We start from the raw sequence: 19,470 nt of genomic DNA, 5'->3' as shown, positions 1-19,470 counted from the left end.
TGGCTTGTTGTTCGTGGTAGTTTTGAAGATTACCACGCTTTGGTTTGGACCCAGACGCAGTAGAAAAGATTTCACATGTTTAGTAAGTTTCTGACCAGTAACTTTGAGAGGTTACTAAGGTCAAATGGCTGGGACTTGGGGGTTGTGCTTTGGAGGCTAGCAATCATCTACTAAGGTGATGATGCACAAGAAAAATCAGCCACAATGGAGCAAGTAAAATGGTAGTTGCTGTAGAAACCACCATTTCTGTCCAGAACAGAAAATATTTTCTATAGCAAAAATATTCCAAAAAGTGATGAAATATTTTTTCTCAGGAAGGTGCCCTAGGGTTAAAAGAATATTTGTGAATTTTCTCAGATTTTTATGGGCAAGAAAAATTGGGGTTGCTTTGGAGCACATTGAGCTAGCTAGGGTTTTAGAGAGGAAAAATGAATATTTTTCATTAAAGAAAAATATTCCAAATATTTTTTTGGGGTGAACCAGAGAGGGAATGATGATTAGAGAGGGAAATGAGGCACTTGGGTGAAAGCCAAGGGTACCCAAGTGTTTAAGTCCGTATGAAAAGATTCAAAAACTCCAAATTTCAAAATAAATCCAAATGAAAATCAGGCAAATAGAAAAGGGCAAAAACCAGGCTGTCACACCACGGACCCACCGCGACCAACGCCAAGTTCTTTGAGAACGAGCTCACGAAGATGCTCGAACCACTATCGAGCGCCGGCGTGATACACGCCACCAGTCGGACAAGCGGGCGGGACCCGCTATGGACCACCCAGCACCGGTGGGCTCCGGCGGCCTACCTTACGAGGTGGGCTGCCCAGCCTTTGCCCGTGAGCTACGGCTGTTCCAGTGGCCGTCCCACCGCATGTTCAAGCCCGACGTCGGCGAGAAGTACACTGGCAAGACCCATCCGTCAGAGTTCCTTAGCATCTACACCATCGCGATGCAGGCTGCTGGAGCTCGCGACGACAAGGTGCTTGCCAACTACTTCCCGTTGGCACTAAAGGCCAACGTCATGTCTTGGTTGATGCACTTGCCGGCGGATTCCATTTCTTCTTGGTCGGATCTGTGCCATGAGTTCGTTGGCGCCTTCACTGGAGGCCACCAAGCTCATGGCCAGGCTAGTGATTTGCATAGCATTCCCCAGAAGGAAGGGGAAACCCTGCGCAACTACATCCAGAGATTCAGCCGGGTGCAGTAGAACATCTCCGACGTTCATCCTGTCGCCGTGATCAGCGCGTTCCGTCAGAACATGCGCAACCGCAAGATGCGCGAAGAGCTGGCGATGACCAAGGTTAGGATGTGGCCAAACTTTATGTTCTGGCCGATAGGTGCGCCCGGGCTGAAGAGGGAAGGAAGTACCCCGGCGAGGACGCCGGCGCGGAAACCGACTCTACTGATGAGGACACCACCGCCCCGACGAAGAAGGGCCGGCGTCGCAACAGGAAACGCAAGGGCAAGACCGTGCTTGCCGTCGAGGGATCCGAGAGCACCGGCGCTGCCAAGAAGGCCAAGGCAGACGACCTCGGCAAGGAGATTGCCGGGTGTGCCGCCTGCCGGGCCCTGGCAGCTGCTGACAAGCCAGGAAGCTCCGACAAGCAATACTGCAGGATCCATCGCACCAAGGGCCACGACCTCCAGAACTGCCGACAAGTCGAGCTGCTTGCTGAGAAGCAAAAAGCTGAGTACGAGAGGCGGGACAAGGAGATGGGCCAGGATGGTGCCGAGGGATCCAGCAAGAAGCGTGGCGGCCAAGGAGGCCGCCATGGCAAGGACAACCAGCAAGAGAGGCCCGCCCGGGGCCGTGACAAGAAGCAAGAAGACGATGATCATGACAAGGATGACGAGTCCGGCGAGCAAGAGTTCCAGAAGGCTACGGAGGCCATGTGCGTCGATGGCGGCGCCTCGCTGCATACTTCTAACCGCCAACTCAAGCTGTGGGCATGTGAGATTACAGCAGCGGAGCCATCGTTCGACGCTCAGAAGCCGCTGAAGTGGTCCAGCACGCCCCTCATCTTTGACGCCGAGGATCACCCTGACCGCACAACCACGGTCGGGTGTTTGCCGTTGTTGGTTTCGCCAACGATATGCAACCTCGAGGTGAACAAGATGTTGGTCGACGGCGGGGCCGGCCTGAACTTGATCTCGCCCGTCGTGATCAAAAGGTTGCAAATTCCCGATGGAGACCTCGAGGAAACGGGCACGTTTCAAGGGGTCAATCCGGGGAGGAGCCAGCCGAAGGGAAAGGTCACATTGCCCGTGACGTTTGGAGGAGAGTTGAACCACAGGACGGAGAGGATCGTGTTCGATGTGGCCGAGATCCCCTTGCCATACAACGGGATCCTCGGCCGCCCGGCACTAGCTAAGTTCATGGCGGCGTCGCACTACACCTACAACATGCTGAAGATGCCTGGGCCGTTGACCATCATTTTCGTCCCCTCCGACAAGAAGGACGCGCTGATTTGCGCCGACCAACTCTTCCGGGAAGCAGTCGCAGAAGCTGGCGCCAAGGCAGTTGCTCCTTCCGCTGAAGCCCCGGGAAGGAAGAAGAAGCCTGGCGAGACCTCTCACACCCACTCCGGCAAGCGCACCTCTTCGGAGTGTTGTGCTACCGTCGAGGACGTGCTAGAGAGCTCCACTGGCAAGAGCAAGAAATCCAGAGCTGAGCCACCGCAGACCAAGAAGGTGTCCGTTAGGGAGGATGGCATGGGAGGAGCTTTCACCATAAGCTCCACCCTCGACGGAAAATAGGAAGGCGCGCTCATCACCTTCCTGCGGGCGAATGTCGACGTGTTTGCATGGCAAGCATCCGACATCCCCGGCGTTCCCAGGGAGGTGATTGAGCACCACCTAGCTGTCTGTCCTCATGCGCGGCCCGTCAAGCAGAAGGTCAGGAAGCAGGCTCTGGAAAGGCAAGAGTTCATCACAGAGGAGATCAGGAAGTTGGAAGCGGCAGGTTTGGTGAGAGGAGTGCTCCATCCGACGTGGTTGGCCAATCCGGTGGTGGTGCGCAAGGCGAATGGGAAGTGGGGGCTGTGTATTGACTACACAGATATCAATAAGGCTTGTCCCAAAGACCCCTTCCTGTTGCCGCGCATCGACCAAATTGTTGACTCCACGGCCGGGTGTGATCTGTTGTCATTCCTCGACGCCTACTCAGGCTACCACCAGATCTTCATGACAAGAGAAGACGAAGGGAGGACAGCATTCATCACCCCATGTGGTACGTATTGCTTTTTACGGATGCCTTTCAGGTTGAAGAGTGCTGGCTCGACGTTTGCAAGAGCAGTCGAAATTGGTTTTGAACCCCAGCTCCATAGAAATATGGAAGCGTACATGGATGACATAGTGGTCAAAACCAAGGACAGGGCCACTCTTGTACAAGACCTGGAAGAGACGTTTGCCAACCTGCGCAAGATCAACCTCAAGCTGAACCCTGAGAAGTGTGCCTTCGGCGTTCCGTCCGGCAAGCTTCTCGGGTTCTTTGTGTCGCAGCGCGGGATCGAGGCAAACCCAGACAAGATCAAGGCCATCGAACAGATTGAGGCGCCCAAGCGGATCAAGGATGCGTGTCGGCTCACTGGCTGCATTGCCGCCATGAGCCGATTCATCTCCAAGTCCGCCGAGCGCGCCCTCCCCTTTTTCAAAATCTTGAAGAAGGCAGGCCCAATGGAGTGGACCCCAGAAGCCGAGGTGGCGTTGCAAGATCTGAAGAAATACCTTTCCTCCACGCCAACACTGGTTGCGCCTAAACCACAAGAGTCGTTGCTGCTGTATCTAGCGGCAACGAATCAACTGGTCAGCGCCGCACTGGTGGCACAGAGGAAGGTCGACGAGGAGGCAATGGCGACGGCAGGACCGGCGGATGGCAAGCCAGAGATTCCCCCGGTAGGGCCTGGTGCCGGCGAGGCAAGGTCCCCGGCAGAATCTTATCGGGGCGGTGCCCGCACAGTCAAGTGAAGTGGTGCAGAAGAAGAAGATGATGCAGCACCCAGTTTACTTTGTCAGCTCCCTCTTGCAGGGGGCTAGTTCGAGGTACTCCGGTGTGCAGAAATTGCTCTTCGGCCTCCTTATGGCATCGAGGAAGCTGCATCATTACTTCCAAGCCCACGAGATCACCGTCGTCACCCGCCTCCCGTTGCAACGGATACTGCACAACCCAGATGCGACCAGAAGGATTGTGGAATGGGCCTTGGAGTTGTCGAGCTTTGGGTTGAAGTTTGAAAGTACCTCGACGATCCAGAGCAGAGTCTTGGCGGAGTTCATTGCAGAATGGACCTCAATGCCCGACGAAGAAATTCAGGAGACCGCTCTCCCCGGCAAGGAAGCAAACCGCAACTGGATCATGTATTTTGATGGGGCTTTCTCGCTGCAAGGCGCCGGTGCCGGTGTGCTGCTTGTCGCACCCACCGGAGAGCACCTCAAGTATGTGATCTAGATGCACTTTCCCAGGGAGATGTCACAAACAACACTGCTGAATACGAGGGGCTGCTTGCCGGTCTCAGGATCGCGGCGGACCTCTGGGTGAAAAAGCTCATCGTCAGGGGTGATTCACAGCTTGTCGTCAAACAAGTTAACAAGGATTATCAGAGTCCGTTGATGGAGGCCTACGTAGATGAGGTGAGGAAACTGGAGGAGCGCTTCGACGGTATACAAGCAGAGCACATTCCCCGAGCAGAGAACGACATCGCTGACTACCTGTCAAAGCGCGCTGCATTCAAGCTACCTGTGGAACCAGGTACCTTTTTGCTTCGGTTGACTCAACCATCCGTCGAGCCATCAACAGAGCAGAACAAGCGGAGGAAGTCAGGCCCCGGCAAGTACTTTCCTGCCGAACCCCCGGGGGCTGCCGGCAACGGTGTTGCCGCGGATCCTGAGCCCGCCGAGGGACGGCTGACTCCGGCAAGGCACCAAGCCCTGGCCGTAGAGACGGCTGCCCCCATGGCGGAAGAGATGCCTTCGGTCCTTGCCGTCGAGCCCCAGGCTCCAGCATGGGCACAGCATACCGTCCATTTCCTCCAGACAGGGGAACTTCCTGAGGAGCAGGAAGAAGCAGAAAGAGTAGCCCGTCGGTCTGCCCTGTACCAGTTCATCGATGACGTCCTGTACAGAAGAAGGCCGAACGGTGTAAAATTGAAGTGCATCCCCTGGGAGGAAGGACTGGAGCTGTTGGCGGAGATACATGGAGGCATATGTGGCTCCCACATAGGGTCAAGGGCCCTTGCTGGCAAGGCATTCCGACAAGGCTTCTTCTGGCCCACCACCCTCCAGGATGCAATGGCACTAGTAACCAAGTGTGAAGCGTGTCAGTTCCATTCAAAGAAGCTTCATCAACTAGCTCAAGCCCTTCAAACAATCCCTCTCTCCTGGTCATTTTCGGTCTGGGGGCTCGACATCCTGGGCCCCTTCCCCCATGCTGTCGGGGGCTTTGAGTACTTGTACGTTGCAATCGACAAGTTCACAAAGTGGCCGGAGGTGGAACCGGTGAGGAAGGTGACAGCACAGTCAGCCATCAAGTTCTTCAAAGGACTAGTCTGCCGTTTTGGTGTGCCGAACAGGGTCATCACCGACAACGGCACGCAGTTCACAAGCCATACCTTCATGAAGTACATTCAAGACCTCGGCAGCAAGGTCTGTTTTGCTTCCGTGGCACATCCACGGAGCAACGGCCAAGCGGAGAGGGCAAATGTTGAAGTGTTGCGAGGCCTCAGAACGAAGACTTTTGACAAGCTGCACAAAAGTGGAAGGCGCTGGATTGATGAGTTGCCGGCGGTTCTTTGGTCGATCAGGACGATGCCAAATCGAGCCACCAGCCAGACACCCTTTGCCCTAGTATATGGGGCAGAGGCAGTTCTCCCCACGGAACTCATATACGGGTCACCTCGAGTGCCCGCTTATGATGAGCTTGAGCAAGAGCAGCTGCGGCAAGATGACGCAACGCTCCTTGAGGAAGATCGTCTTCGGGCGGCTGTGAGAGCAGCACGCTACCAGCAGGCCTTGCGCCGCTACCATAGCCCCAAGGTCCATGCCCGAAGCTTTGAGGAAGGCGACCTTGTTCTTCGGCGCGTTTAGTCGGCCAAGAATTCCAACAAGTTGACGCCGAAGTGGGAAGGCCCTTATCTGGTAATACGAGTCACCAGGCCCGGCGTAGTCCGCCTGGAGACCGAAGACGCTGTCCCAGTGAACAACTCCTGGAACATCGAGCATCTTCGCAAGTTTTACCCATAAGGCGCGGCTTGTCGGGCCTCCCAGCGAACCACCTTTTGTACAAGCTTTGCCGGCAAGGCATGTAACCCTCTGTACAAAGCCGGGCGCAGACCCTGAGCACAAATAAACGAATCGCTGGCGCCCTAAGTTATAGCATGCATGCTAGGTTGAGTCTCTCCCTTGGTTAGGGTTGATAGTGCTTAGCGGCGACTAACCCCTAGCCTAGAGGTCGAGTATGCGTCTTTCTGTCTCCTTTGGTTTGCAGGACACGTGGACACTTCTCCTGAGTCGCTTGGGAGACAGAGGAAGGATCGGTGCTCCGACCCCGGCAAGCCAGGATTGCCGGGGGCTGAAGACGCAAGGATCCAACCATGGCAAGCCAAGGTTACCGGGGGCTGCGGATTCAGATAAGTCTTTCATTCCCCTGTTATGCATTTCTGTACGGGACTGGGACGTGTGAAACCTCGTTTATTTTCTTAAAACCACCATGCTCCCCTTTTCCCGTGCCCAAGAGCTATCCCCTGGGTCGGAACTTGGTCGTAGTCATGGTGGCAAGAGAAACGGACGAGGGGCCTAACTCCACATCGCCCCTGCCTCCGCCGAGAGCGTAAGAATGGTCGGCTGAAGTGGGGGAACGGCAAGGCCTGCTGCCGGGCGATAATGTTTATCTTAAAAATAACAAGGATTCGTCCTTGCCATGGGCCTCGCTCATGCACAAAAAACCCGGCAAGCACCCTTTTTCATTAAAAATGTCCCATACAGGTACAAGTTCGTACGGAAAGAAAAACATGAGCAAGGGGATTACAAGTTTCAAATCTAACAAGTGCCCGCGGGCTTACAAACTAAAAAAAGATAAGGTGCCCGTAATCCCTTTCTTGTCCCTCCCCTCAGGAAATGGAACAAGATGACGGAAGGGCAAAAAGAGCGCCTAGGCGAGGCACGAGCAGAAGAAGGCACCAGGAGAACATCCCGGTGGCCGTCCCGGGGAGAGGCTGGTGATGATGATGACGGGAGAACAGCTGGAAGACGAGGCGGCAGGACCGGCAATACGCGACGAAGGCGTCGGTGCCCGCGTACTCTGACTTGACGGCCCGCCACCCGCCTTCTTCGCCTTCTCCGGGCCTCCTACGCCAACCGCCCAAGGAGGCGACCCCGAGAAGTTCAAAGGGCCCGGTGCAGATGCTGCTGCTGCCGACACCGCCCCGGGATGGCGGGCCCGGCACCTAGTCGGACCCGTCATCCTCCCACCTACTACCCTCGTCGTCGTTGTCGCTGTCCTCCTCGTCACTCTCGCTCGAGGAGGAATCTTCATCGTCGGAGGAGCTCTCCATGTAGCACTTCAGGCGAGTGCCAAGATCTCCGAAGACCTTGACGGAGAGTGGGCCGCCCTCCATTAACTTGAAGTAGAGGACGAGCCCCACCGTCAGGCTATGGATGCGGGCGAATGTCTTCCATCCGCGACGGAGATACATGACGTGAGGAGCAGGGAAGTCGACATCGACCCGCCTGCCGCTGGTCCCGCAGCCCCTCATGTGCAACCTGAGGGTCTGGGGCGGGTCGAGCTCCATCTCCTCAGCAAAAGGGGTGGGAAGACGGAGACGACGACGCGGTGGCCGGCGCAGCCTGATGAAGAACTCGCGGGGCCGGTCCCCGAGGTGGCCCTCCACCGCGGGGGGGCACCGCTGGCAGAGGCACGGCCGCCGCGCCACCTCGCCCCCCTCTCCCCCGACCGCCGCGGCGACCTCGGCCACACCCCCTCCCCCTTCCTCTTGCGGCTGGCTCCGCCGCCGCAGGCTCGTGGGGAGGAGGTACGCGCTGACGAGCAGCGACCCTCGCCGCCACCGACGAAGGCCCAGCACCTCCTCTCGCCATGGCAGGTGGAATAAAGAAGCAAAGATGAAGGAGGATGGGTGCTGGAAGAATGCGGGACGATGCCTTCCCTCCGCCTCCTTATAAAGGGGCGAGGTCGAGGCTCGGTCGCCCCACCCAGCCAATCCAGTCGTCGGGGGCGCAGGGAATCGGGACCGACCCGCCGCCCCAATCAGCGACGGCCCGGTTTCCAGCCTCCACCGCCCGCCACTTGCATGAAGGACGCATGACGAACGTGCAGGGTTGAAAGGACGGGTGAGGCGACCGTTCCCCGCCCTGTGATCGGGGGGGAGTGGGCGCCTTGAAGACCGCGACCCAAGTCCATCCAGTAAATGAGCCGCGCCTCCACGCCTCCCTCTTTTATGGGGAAGGCGCGAGCCGCCTCTTTACCACGATGTGATGCATGCATGCAGAAACCGCCCCACGCACGACCCCCACGTCACGCACGACCCTCCATGTCGCGCGCAGGGTGTGGGGAAGCACAGCAGACGAAAAATTACTGCGGTGAAAATCCGCCCCGCCTGCCCATGCACCGTTTTGGGCCTGGTCCAACAACGTGTCGTGCTTATGTGTGGCCCAGGCCCGGGGGCTCCTGTCGGTGTACAAAAGTAGGGGCTCTCCTTTTGACCCCTTTACTTGTGCACGGGCAGTCAGAGCCATGCGCCGCGGCCACACGTAGCAGGGCAAAGGAGGGAAACCGGAGAGAAGCCGAAGCCCAACACAAGACGATCAAGGCAACGCCAAGACCAGAAACACAAGACAGCAAAGGGGCGAGGTAGAGTCCCCCGGCAAGGCCCTTGCCGGGGCAGGCCTCCGTGGCCCCAGCAAGAACCTTGCCGGGGCAAATTATCCAAACACCAACAGAGCGAGCCACCCTTGAGCCCACGGGTTCCAACCCAACTAACTACGGTTGGACCAGGACTCGGTAGGCACCTCTGTGGTGGCATGCAGATCTTTGTCAAGATCACGGGTACATGAGATCAGATGAGGACCAGAAGACGGCGACCCTCGGCGGAATCCTTGCCGAGGAAAGCCACAAGACCCCCAGCAAGATCCTTGTCGGGGACGACTGCGCGCCACAGCAAGACCCGCGCCAGCCAAGGTTTTCCACTGTCGTTCGCATGCAGCTGCCAGCCCAACCAGTTGGGCTGGCACCTGCGTGGCAACATAAAGCTTCCAGGCCAGATCGGCAAGCGCCTGCGTGGCGGCATGCAGATCTTCGTGAAGACCCTACCACCGCGCCACCTCAGCTGCCTGCCTGCCTACATGGCGCCAGACGCATCGCTGGCCAGGGCGCGTGTCGAAGCGAGGAGGAGCGGCGATGGACAGGACGGGCCTCGCTCCTGTCCTCGATAAAGCTGGGCGACACCTCAGCGGCGCATTAAATGCGTCTTGTCCTGTAATACGGGCGATAAGCTCGCAGTACTGTATGCCTTTCCACCTCCTGTGTGCCACTGTGGCAGCCCCTTTCGACTATAAAAGGAGGCCCATGGCGTACTGGAGAGGGATTCGGCTCTTTTGAACCACGCAGCCACCATAGCTAGTTGGAAAGCTCAAGAACACTCAATACATCCACCATAGCAGGAGTAGGGTTTTACGCATCCTCGCGGCCCGAAACTGGGTAAACGATCCTCGTGCTGACTATTATCCCTGCTCCTCTCACAACCCTGTGCCCCGGCAACCATAGTAGGGATTCTCGTGATCCCATAAGTGTCGTTTCCCACCGACAGTTTCAGATTATGGTTCATTAAGTAGATATAACCATATCTGCTTAAATCATCTGTGAAGGTGAGAAAATAACGATACCCGCCGCGAGCCTCAATATTCATTGGACCACATACATCAGTATGTATGATTTCCAACAAATCTGTTGCTCGCTCCATTGTTCCAGAGAACGGCGTTTTAGTCATCTTGCCCATGAGGCATGGTTCGCAAGTACCAAGTGATTCATAATCAAGTGATTCCAAAAGTCCATTAGTATGGAGTTTCTTCATGAGCTTTACACCCAATATGGCCCAAACGGTGGTGCCACAAATAAGTTGCACTATCATTATCAACTCTGCATCTTTTGGCTTCAACATTATGAATATGTGTATCACTACTATCGAGATTCATCACAAATAGACCACTCTTCAAGGGTGCATGACCATAAAAGATATTACTCATATAAATAGAACAACCATTATTCTCAGATTTAAATGAATAACCGTCTCGCATCAAACAAGATCCAGATATAATGTTCATGCTTAACGCTGGCACCAAATAACAATTATTTAGGTCTAAAACAAATCCCGAAGGTAGATGTAGAGGTAGCGTGCCGACGGCGATCACATCGACTTTGGAACCATTTCCCACGCGCATCGTCACCTCTTCCTTAGCCAGTCTTCGCTTAATCCGTAGTCCCTGTTTCGAGTTGCAAATATTAGCAAGAGAACCAGTATCAAATACCCAGGTGCTACTGCGAGCTCTAGTAAGGTACACATCAATAACATGTATATCACATATACCTTTGTTCACCTTGCCATCCTTCTTATCCGCCAAATACTTGGGGCAGTTCCGCTTCCAGTGACCAGTCTGTTTGCAGTAGAAGCACTCAGTCTCAGGCTTAGGTCCAGACTTGGGTTTCTTCTCTTGAGCAGCAACTTGCTTGCGGTTCTTCTTGAAGTTCCCCTTCTTCTTCCCTTTACCCTTTTTCTTGAAACTGGTGGTCTTGTTGACCATCAACACTTGATGCTCCTTCTTGATTTCTACCTCCGCAGCTTTTAGCATTGCAAAGAGCTCGGGAATTGTCTTATCCATCCCTTGCATATTATAGTTCATTACGAAGCTCTTGTAGCTTGGTGGCAGTGATTGAAGAATTCCGTCAATGACACTATTATCCGGAAGATTAACTCCCAGTTGAATCAAGTGATTGTAATACCCAGACATTTTGAGTATATGTTCACTGACAGAACTATTCTCCTCCATTTTGCAGCTGTAGAACTTATTGGAGACTTCATATCTCTCAATCCGGGCATTTGCTTGAAATATTAGCTTCAACTCCTGGAACATCTCATATGCTCCATGACCTTCAAAGCGTCGTTGAAGCCCCGGTTCTAAGCCGTAAAGCATGGCACACTGAACTATCGAGTAGTCATCAGCTTTGCTCTGCCAGACGTTCTTAACATCGTCAGTTGCATCTGCAGCAGGCCTGGCACCTAGCGGTGCTTCCAGGACGTAATTCTTCTGTGCAGCAATGAGGATAATCCTCAAGTTATGGACCCAGTCTGTGTAATTGCTACCATCATGTTTCAACTTTGCTTTCTCAAGGAACGCATTAAAATTCAACGGAACAACAGCACGGGCCATCTATCTACAACAACATAGACAAGAAAAATACTATCAGGTACTAAGTTCATGACAAATTTAAGTTCAATTAATCATATTACTTAAGAACTCCCACTTAGATAGACATCCCTCTGATCATTTAAGTGATCACGTGATCCATATCAACTAAACCATAACCGATCATCATTTGAAATGGAGTAGTTTTCAATGGTGAACATCACTATGTTGTCATATCTACTATATGATTCACGCTCGACCTTTCGGTCTCAGTGTTCCGAGGCCATATCTGCATATGTTAGGCTCGTCAAGTTTAACCCGAGTATTCTGCGTGTGTAAAACTGTCTTACACCCGTTGTAGATGAACGTTGAGCTTATCAAACCCGATCATCACGTGGTGTCTCGGCACGACGAACTTTGGCAACGGTGCATACTCAGGGAGAACACTTTTACCTTGAAATTTAGTGAGAGATCATCTTATAATGCTACCGTCAAACGAAGCAGAATAAGATGCATAAAGGATAAACATCACATGCAATCAATATAAGTGATATGATATGGCCATCATCATCTTGTGCCTTTGATCTCCATCTCCAAAGCACCGTCATGATGACCATCATCACCGGCGCGACACCTTGATCACCATCGTAGCATCGTTGTCGCCTCGCCAACTATTGCTTCTACGACTATCACTACCGCTTAGTGATAAAGTAAAGCAATTACAGGGCGATTGCATTGCATACAATAAAGCGACAACCATATGGCTCCTGCGAGTTGCCGATAACTCCGTTACAAAACATGATCATCTCATACAGTAAATATAGCATCATGTCTTGACCATATCACATCGCAACATGCCCTGCAAAAACAAGTTAGACGTCCTCTACTTTGTTGTTGCAAGTTTTACGTGGCTGCTACGGGCTGAGCAAGAACCGTTCTTACCTACGCATCAAAACCACAACGATAGTTCGTCAAGTTAGTGATGTTTTAACCTTCTCAAGGGCCGGGCGTAGCCACACTCGGTTCAACTACAGTTGGAGAAACTCACACCCGCCAGCCACCTATGTGCCAATCACGTCGGTAGAACCAGTCTCGCGTAAGCGTACGCGTAATGTCGGTCCAGGCCGCTTCATCCAACAATACCGCCGAACCAAAGTATGACATGCTGGTAAGCAGTATGACTTGTATCGCCCACAACTCACTTGTGTTCTACTCATGCATATAACATCTACGCATAAACCAGGCTCTGATACCAGTGTTGGGGAACATAGTAATTTCAAAAAAAATCCTACGACACACAGGATCATGGTGATGCATAGCAACGAGAGGGGAGAGTGTGTCCATGTACCCTCGTAGACCGAAAGCGGAAGCGTTAGCACAACGCGGTTGATGTAGTCGTACGTCTTCACGATCCGGCCGATCCAAGTACCAAACGCACGGCCCCTCCCAGTTCAGCACACGTTTTCAGCTCGAAGACGTCCCGCGAGCTCCGGTCCAGCAAAGCTTCGCCGGAGAGTTTTGTCAGCACAACGGCATGATGACGGTGATGATGATGCTACCGACGCAGGGCTTTGCAAGCACTGCTACGATATGATTGAGGTGGATTATGGTGGAGGGGGGCACCGCACACGGCTGGGAGAGATCAACAGATCAACTTGTGTGTCTAGATGTGCCCCCCTGCCCCCATATATAAAGGAGCAAGGGGGAGGCTGGCCGTCCCCTGTAGGGCGCTCCAGGAGGAAGAGTCCTCCTCCTAGTAGGAGTAGGACTCCCCTCTTTCCTACTCCTACTAGGAGGGGGAAAGGAAAGGGGAGAGGGAGAAGGAAAGGGGGGCGCCGCCCCCGCTCTCCTAGTCCAATTCGGACTAGAGGGGGAGGGGCGCGCGGCCTGCCCTAGGCCAGCCCTCTCTCTCTCCACTAAGGCCCATAAGGCCCACTATTTCTCCCGGGGGGGTTTCGGTAACCCTTCAGCACTCTGGTTTTCTCCGAAACCACCCGGAACACTTCTGGTGTCCGAATATAGTCGTCCAATATAACGATCTTTACGTCTCGGCCATTTTGAGACTCCTCGTCATGTCCATGATCATATCCGGGACTCTGAACAACCTTCGGTACATCAAAACACATAAACTCATAATATAACCGTCATCGAACTTTAAGCGTGCGGACCCTACGGGTTCGAGAACTATGTAGAAATGACCGAGACATGTCTCCGGCCAATAACCAATAGCAGAACCTGGATGCTCATATTGGCTCCCACATATTCTACGAAGATCTTTATCGGTCAAACCGCATAACAACATATGTTGTTCCCTTTGTCATCGGTATGTTACTTGCCCGAGATTCGATCGTCGGTATCTCAATACCTAGCTCAATCTTGTTACCGGCAAGTCTCTTTACTCGTTAAGTAATGCATCATCCCGCAACTAACTCATTAGTCACATTGCTTGCAAGGCTTATTGTAATGTGCATTACCGAGAGGGCCCAGAGATACCTCTCCGACAATCGGAGTGACAAATCCTAATCTTGATCTATGCCAACTCAACAAGTACCATCGGAGACACCTGTAGAGCACCTTTATAATCACCCAGTTACGTTGTGACGTTTGGTAGCACACAAAGTGTTCCTCCGGTAATCGGGAGTTGCATAATCTCATAGTCATAGGAACATGTATAAGTCATGAAGAAAGCAATAGCAGTAAACTAAACGATCATGTGCTAAGCTAACAGAATGGGTCAAGTCAATCACATCATTCTCCTAATGATGTGATCCCGTTAATCAAATGACAACTCATGTCTATGGTTTAGGAAACTCAACCATCTTTTATTAACGAGCTAGTCAAGTAGAGGCATACTAGTGACACTATGTTTGTCTATGTATTCACACATGTATTATGTTTCCCGGTTAATACAATTCTAGCATGAATAATAAACATTTATCATGATATGAGGAAATAATAACTTTATTATTGCCTCTAGGGCATATTTCCTTCAATTACCTCATCAAGTTCTACTTTCCTCCCACTCACTTCTTTCGAGAGAAACTCCTTCTCTAGAAAGGATCCATTCTTAGCAACGAATATCTTGCCTTCGGATCTGTGAAAGAAGGTGTACTGATACGTCTCCAACGTATCTATAATTTTTGATTGTTCCATGCTATTATATATTCTGTTTTGGATGTTTAATGGGTTTATTTATGCACTTTTATATTATTTCTGGGACTAACCTATTAACCGGAGGCCCAGGCCAAATTGCTGTTTTTTTGCCTATTTTAGTGTTTCGAAGGAAAAGGATATCAAACAGAGTCCAAACGGAATGAAACCTTCAGGAACGTGATTTTCGGGAGGCACCTCTGTGGTGGCATGCAGATCTTTGTCAAGATCACGGGTACATGAGATCAGATGAGGACCAGAAGACGGCGACCCTCGGCGGAATCCTTGCCGAGGAAAGCCACAAGACCCATAGCAGAAGGAGCAGAAGGAGCAGTACTATAGACTGAGGGACTACCTACAAGCAGTTCTTGACACAAACCCTGGTAGCAGGTGTGTAGTTACAACATTTGAGGAACCAGAAAACCCTGCCCCAACTCCTAGATTGAAGTACATGTTCTACTGCTTGCATGCATCAAAGCAAGGATTTCTTAATGGTTGCAGGCCCTTTATAGGTAAATCTATAACTGCATTTTGTTCAAAATATCTTGTTGTAAATTTATGGTAGCTAATTTGGGTATGGATGCAGGGCTTGATGTTGCTTCATCAAGCTAACCACTGGACAGCAAATTCTTGCAGCCACAGGAAGAGATGGCAACAACAACATCTACCCCATAGCCTTTGGTGTGGTTGATAAGGAAGATTCAGAGAGTTGGACATGGTTCCTAACCCGTCTAAGATGTTGCATTGGAAGTGGTACCAAATTTGGAACCTACACTATTATTTCTGACAGGCAAAAGGTATGCACCCTATCTTAGCCAGTAGTTCAGATATATATTGTTATTAGTAGCTTTATTTCTTTTTGTTCATGACCATGGTTATTAATTTACAATCATGGTCTTCTTAAGGCTATAAATGAGGTGTTCCCTGATTCCCCTCAGAGATACTGCCTCAGGCACATACACTACTGGAATTAGCTTATTTGTCGTCTGCCAGTTCTTTGCCGTCTGCTAGCTGACGGCAAAGAAGGTCTTTGATGTCCGCTTACGAAAAACGGACGGCAAAGAACTGGCTGATGGCAAAGAAGGATTTTGCCATCAGCCAGTTCTTTGCCGTCCTCTAGCTGACGGCAAAGAGACAGGTGGCCCCACTTACGAGCTGATTAGATAAAACTTAACGGCTCCCCTCTTTGTCGTCCGCTAGCGGACGGCAAAGAGAGAAAAATAGCGGCCGGCAAAGCACGGCGGAAGGCAAAGACCTAACTTCACTAACCTAACTAACGGCCGAGCCCCCCACCCCCTTCCTCTCTGTTTCTCTCCACGACCAGATCGACCCCCCGCCGCCCAGCGCCGCCCCCCCACCCGCTGCCGCACCCGCCACCCGCCGCAGCCTGCCCCGTCGCCCCACCACCCCGCCGCCCCCACCCGCCGACGCCCCGTCGCCCCACCATCCCGCCGCGCCGCTGCCCCGGCGCCCCACCACGTCGCCGCCCGACTGTCCCACTGCCCCGGCGCCCCGCCGCCCCCACCACCTGCCCACCACCCCGGCGCCACCGTCGCCCCCGGCGCCACCGCGGCCCCATTGGCCCCACCTCCCTGCCGGCTCCCCCTGAGCTCCACCGCCCCGGAGCCCTGCCACCCCCGTCGCCACCGCCACCCTGCCGCCCGCCGCCCCCGTCGCCACCGCCACCCCCCGAGCTCCGGTGAGTTATTTTTTTCTGTTTTTCTTTTTTTATTGTTTAATTGTTTGTGTTAGATTTAGGTCTAGATATGTGTTAGTGTTAGTGTTAGATTTAGTGCTAGATATGTGTTAGTGTTAGATTTAGTGCATGGGTTTTAGATAATTAGTTATATTAAAAGAAGTAGAAAAAAGATGAAAAAAGAAGAAGAAGAAATGAAGAATATGTAGAAGGGGAAGAAGAAGAGAAGGAAAGAAGAAGAAGAAGAAAGGAAAGAAGAAGAAGGATAGAAGGAAACACCCCGACCCCCTAACCCCGACACCCCGACCCCGACACGACACCCCGACACCCCGACCCCCTGACCCCTTGACCCCGACACCCCGACCCCCTGACCCCCTGACCCCGACACCCCGACCCCGACACCACACCCCGACACCCCGACCCCGACACGACACCCCGACCCCGAAACAGCACCCCGACCCCCTGACCCCGACACCCTGACCTCGACACCACACCCTGACACCCCGACCCCCTGACCCCCTGACCCCGAAACCCCGACCCCGACACCACACCCCGACACCCCGACCCCGACACGACACCCCGACCCCGAAACAGCACCCCGACCCCGACATGGCACCCCGACACCGACACGACACCCCGACCCCCGACACCTCCCGAAAAGGTGCTCTTTGGCCTTCCAGAGGCCGACGGGGTCATATATTTGTGAATTATGAGTTAGGTCATATATTTTTCGATTTTGTTATGAAAAACATCATATATAATTGTGTTGATCGGGTAGATTTAAAGGTGCAGTTGTTTCATCGCTGCGAGTTTTGGTGTTCGACGACCTCCCCGTGCGTTTGACGAGCTCTGCCCCTTCGTTCGTGGGTGAGCACAAATGACATGTCCTCCTCCCCCTTAATTATTTGCTATGTTCCGGTGTTCGTGCCGATGAAACTTGATAGCTAGCTATATATCTGTCTTGAATAATCAGTATGCGTAACCAATATGTGTCTCCCGTTCGAAAGCGTTATAGTTATAAATATGCATGCATTTGCATATTTATAACCGTGATTCTTTCGAATTGTCCAACGCTATCCATGGACAGCCCGAGTATGTGTAGATTGGGTTCGTTTTCCCATATGCTTTGCTCCGGATCCGACGCATAAATTTTGTCAGTGCCTCCCCTGTTGTTCTTCGGGTACACATCCTCTCTGTTTATTGCAGAGACGTGTATCAGGAGAACAGCGGGGAGGTGCTGCCGAAATTTTACGTCGGATCCGGAGCATAGCATGGGAAAATGAACCCAATCTACACATACTCGGGTGGGATTAGGACCTATCATTACCTATTAGAGTGTAGGTTGCATGGACGTAATAAAATTGACAAAGTAGATCAACTGATGAATATATACATGGTGAATTATATATATATATATATATGTATATATTTGTTGTGTGTCCAGTAGCTCTGAAAGTCAAGATGAGTGATCGTGCGTGGATGTACACCGGTCACACTAGTCAGAACAAATGGAACAAATGACATGCAGGCAAGGGCCATGTACGAGCTCCTTGTGGTAAGTTTCTTCTGCAGATTAGCCAAAACATTCATGTAGTGTTTGTCTCATTACTAACTAGTATGACTGAGTCGTCAAAACCAAATGTGCAGTCTGTGTGCGAGAAGACCGGTCAGACCGCTCCGCCGATGCCAGTGATTGCTCCTGGGACCACGGTGAGTTTAATTTGAATGGACATCACTTGCTAGTCTTAACATTTGAGTGTCATCATGCTAACGAGACATTGGAAATGATCTTTGGTGCAGCGTAACTCCAGACAAGCATCGCACGATCCTTCTCCAGCTACCGGCACGAGCCAGCCCGCTCCTACACCTCCATGATCATGGTAAGTTTCTCTAGTGTTTTGCTTAACAAATGCATAAAGACCTAGACTTAGCCTTATTTCCTCCAATATGCTTACCACAATGACCTAGAGTTAGCTTCTTTTCCTCCAAAATGACTTAATAAGCTTACTGACCTCCAAAACCATCCATTTTACCTAAGTTAGCTCTAAAACGATCTATACTTAGCTTTGTTTCCTCCAAAATGACCTAAGTTAGCTCTAATATGCTTAGTTAACTAGGTTTGCTCAATAATGACATGTACTTAGCTTACTTATGTCAAAAATGGCATAATTAGCTTAGTTAGCTCATAAACAATCCATTTTACCTAAGTTAGCTCTAAAATGACCCATTCTACCTTAGTTAGCTCATAAATGATCCATTTTACCAAGTTAGCTCTAAAATGACCCATTTTACCTAGGTTAGCTCCAAAATGATGCATTTTACCCAAGTTAGCTCTAAAATGATCCATCTTACCTAGGTTAGCTCACAAACGATCCATTTTACCTAGTTTAGCTTCAAAATGACCCATCACACCCAGGTTAGCTCTAAAATGATGCATTTTACCTAAGTTAGCTCATAAACGATCTATTTCACCTAGGTTAGCTCATAAACGATCCATTTCACCTAACTTAGCTCAAAAATGATCCATTTCACCTAGGTTAGCTCCAAAATGACCCATCTTACCTAGGTTAGCTTTAAAATGATGCACTATACCTAAGTTAGCTCATAAACGATCTATTTCACCTAGGTTTGCTCATAAACGATCCATTTCAACTAAGTTAGCTCATAAATGATCCATTTCACCTAAGTTAGCTCATAAATGGCATATACTTCTTCTTCTAGTCACCTTTTTCTAACTTTCTTATTTGCCATTTTGCAGATTTCATTCACTTCACGGAAGCTAGCTTGCTATGATGGAGTGCTTGTTTTTTCTTTCATTCTCCTCTAGTATTCTTCTAGCTTGCTATGATGGAACTTGCTATCTTGATGAAACTTTGTATGGATGGAACAATGTGTATGTGCAACTTGCTATGTATGAATGGATGGAACTATATATGTATGCACGATGAAACTTATGTGCTGGATATGTCATATGTTTGCTGTTAAATAGCCATGTGAAATATATATATATATATGTCATATTTACTGTGAAAATTGCTGGATTTAAAAAAACAGAAAAAAAAGGCTTTGCCTACAGTGGCAGACGGCAAAGAATGCCCACATTTGCCTACAGCAGCACACGGCAAAGCCTTGTCCCGCAGTGACGTCCAGCTGACGTCATTCGGCGGACGGCAAAGGTCGGATGCTCTTTGCCGTCAGGGGCGGACGGCAAAGGCTACCGTTAG

The sequence above is a fragment of the Aegilops tauschii genome, chromosome 5 (genome assembly GCF_002575655.3).
Source record: "Aegilops tauschii subsp. strangulata cultivar AL8/78 chromosome 5, Aet v6.0, whole genome shotgun sequence".
Classification (NCBI taxonomy): Eukaryota; Viridiplantae; Streptophyta; class Magnoliopsida; order Poales; family Poaceae; genus Aegilops; species Aegilops tauschii.
The sequence above is the reverse complement of the archived record's forward strand: the minus strand, read 5'-3'. Positions refer to the sequence as shown.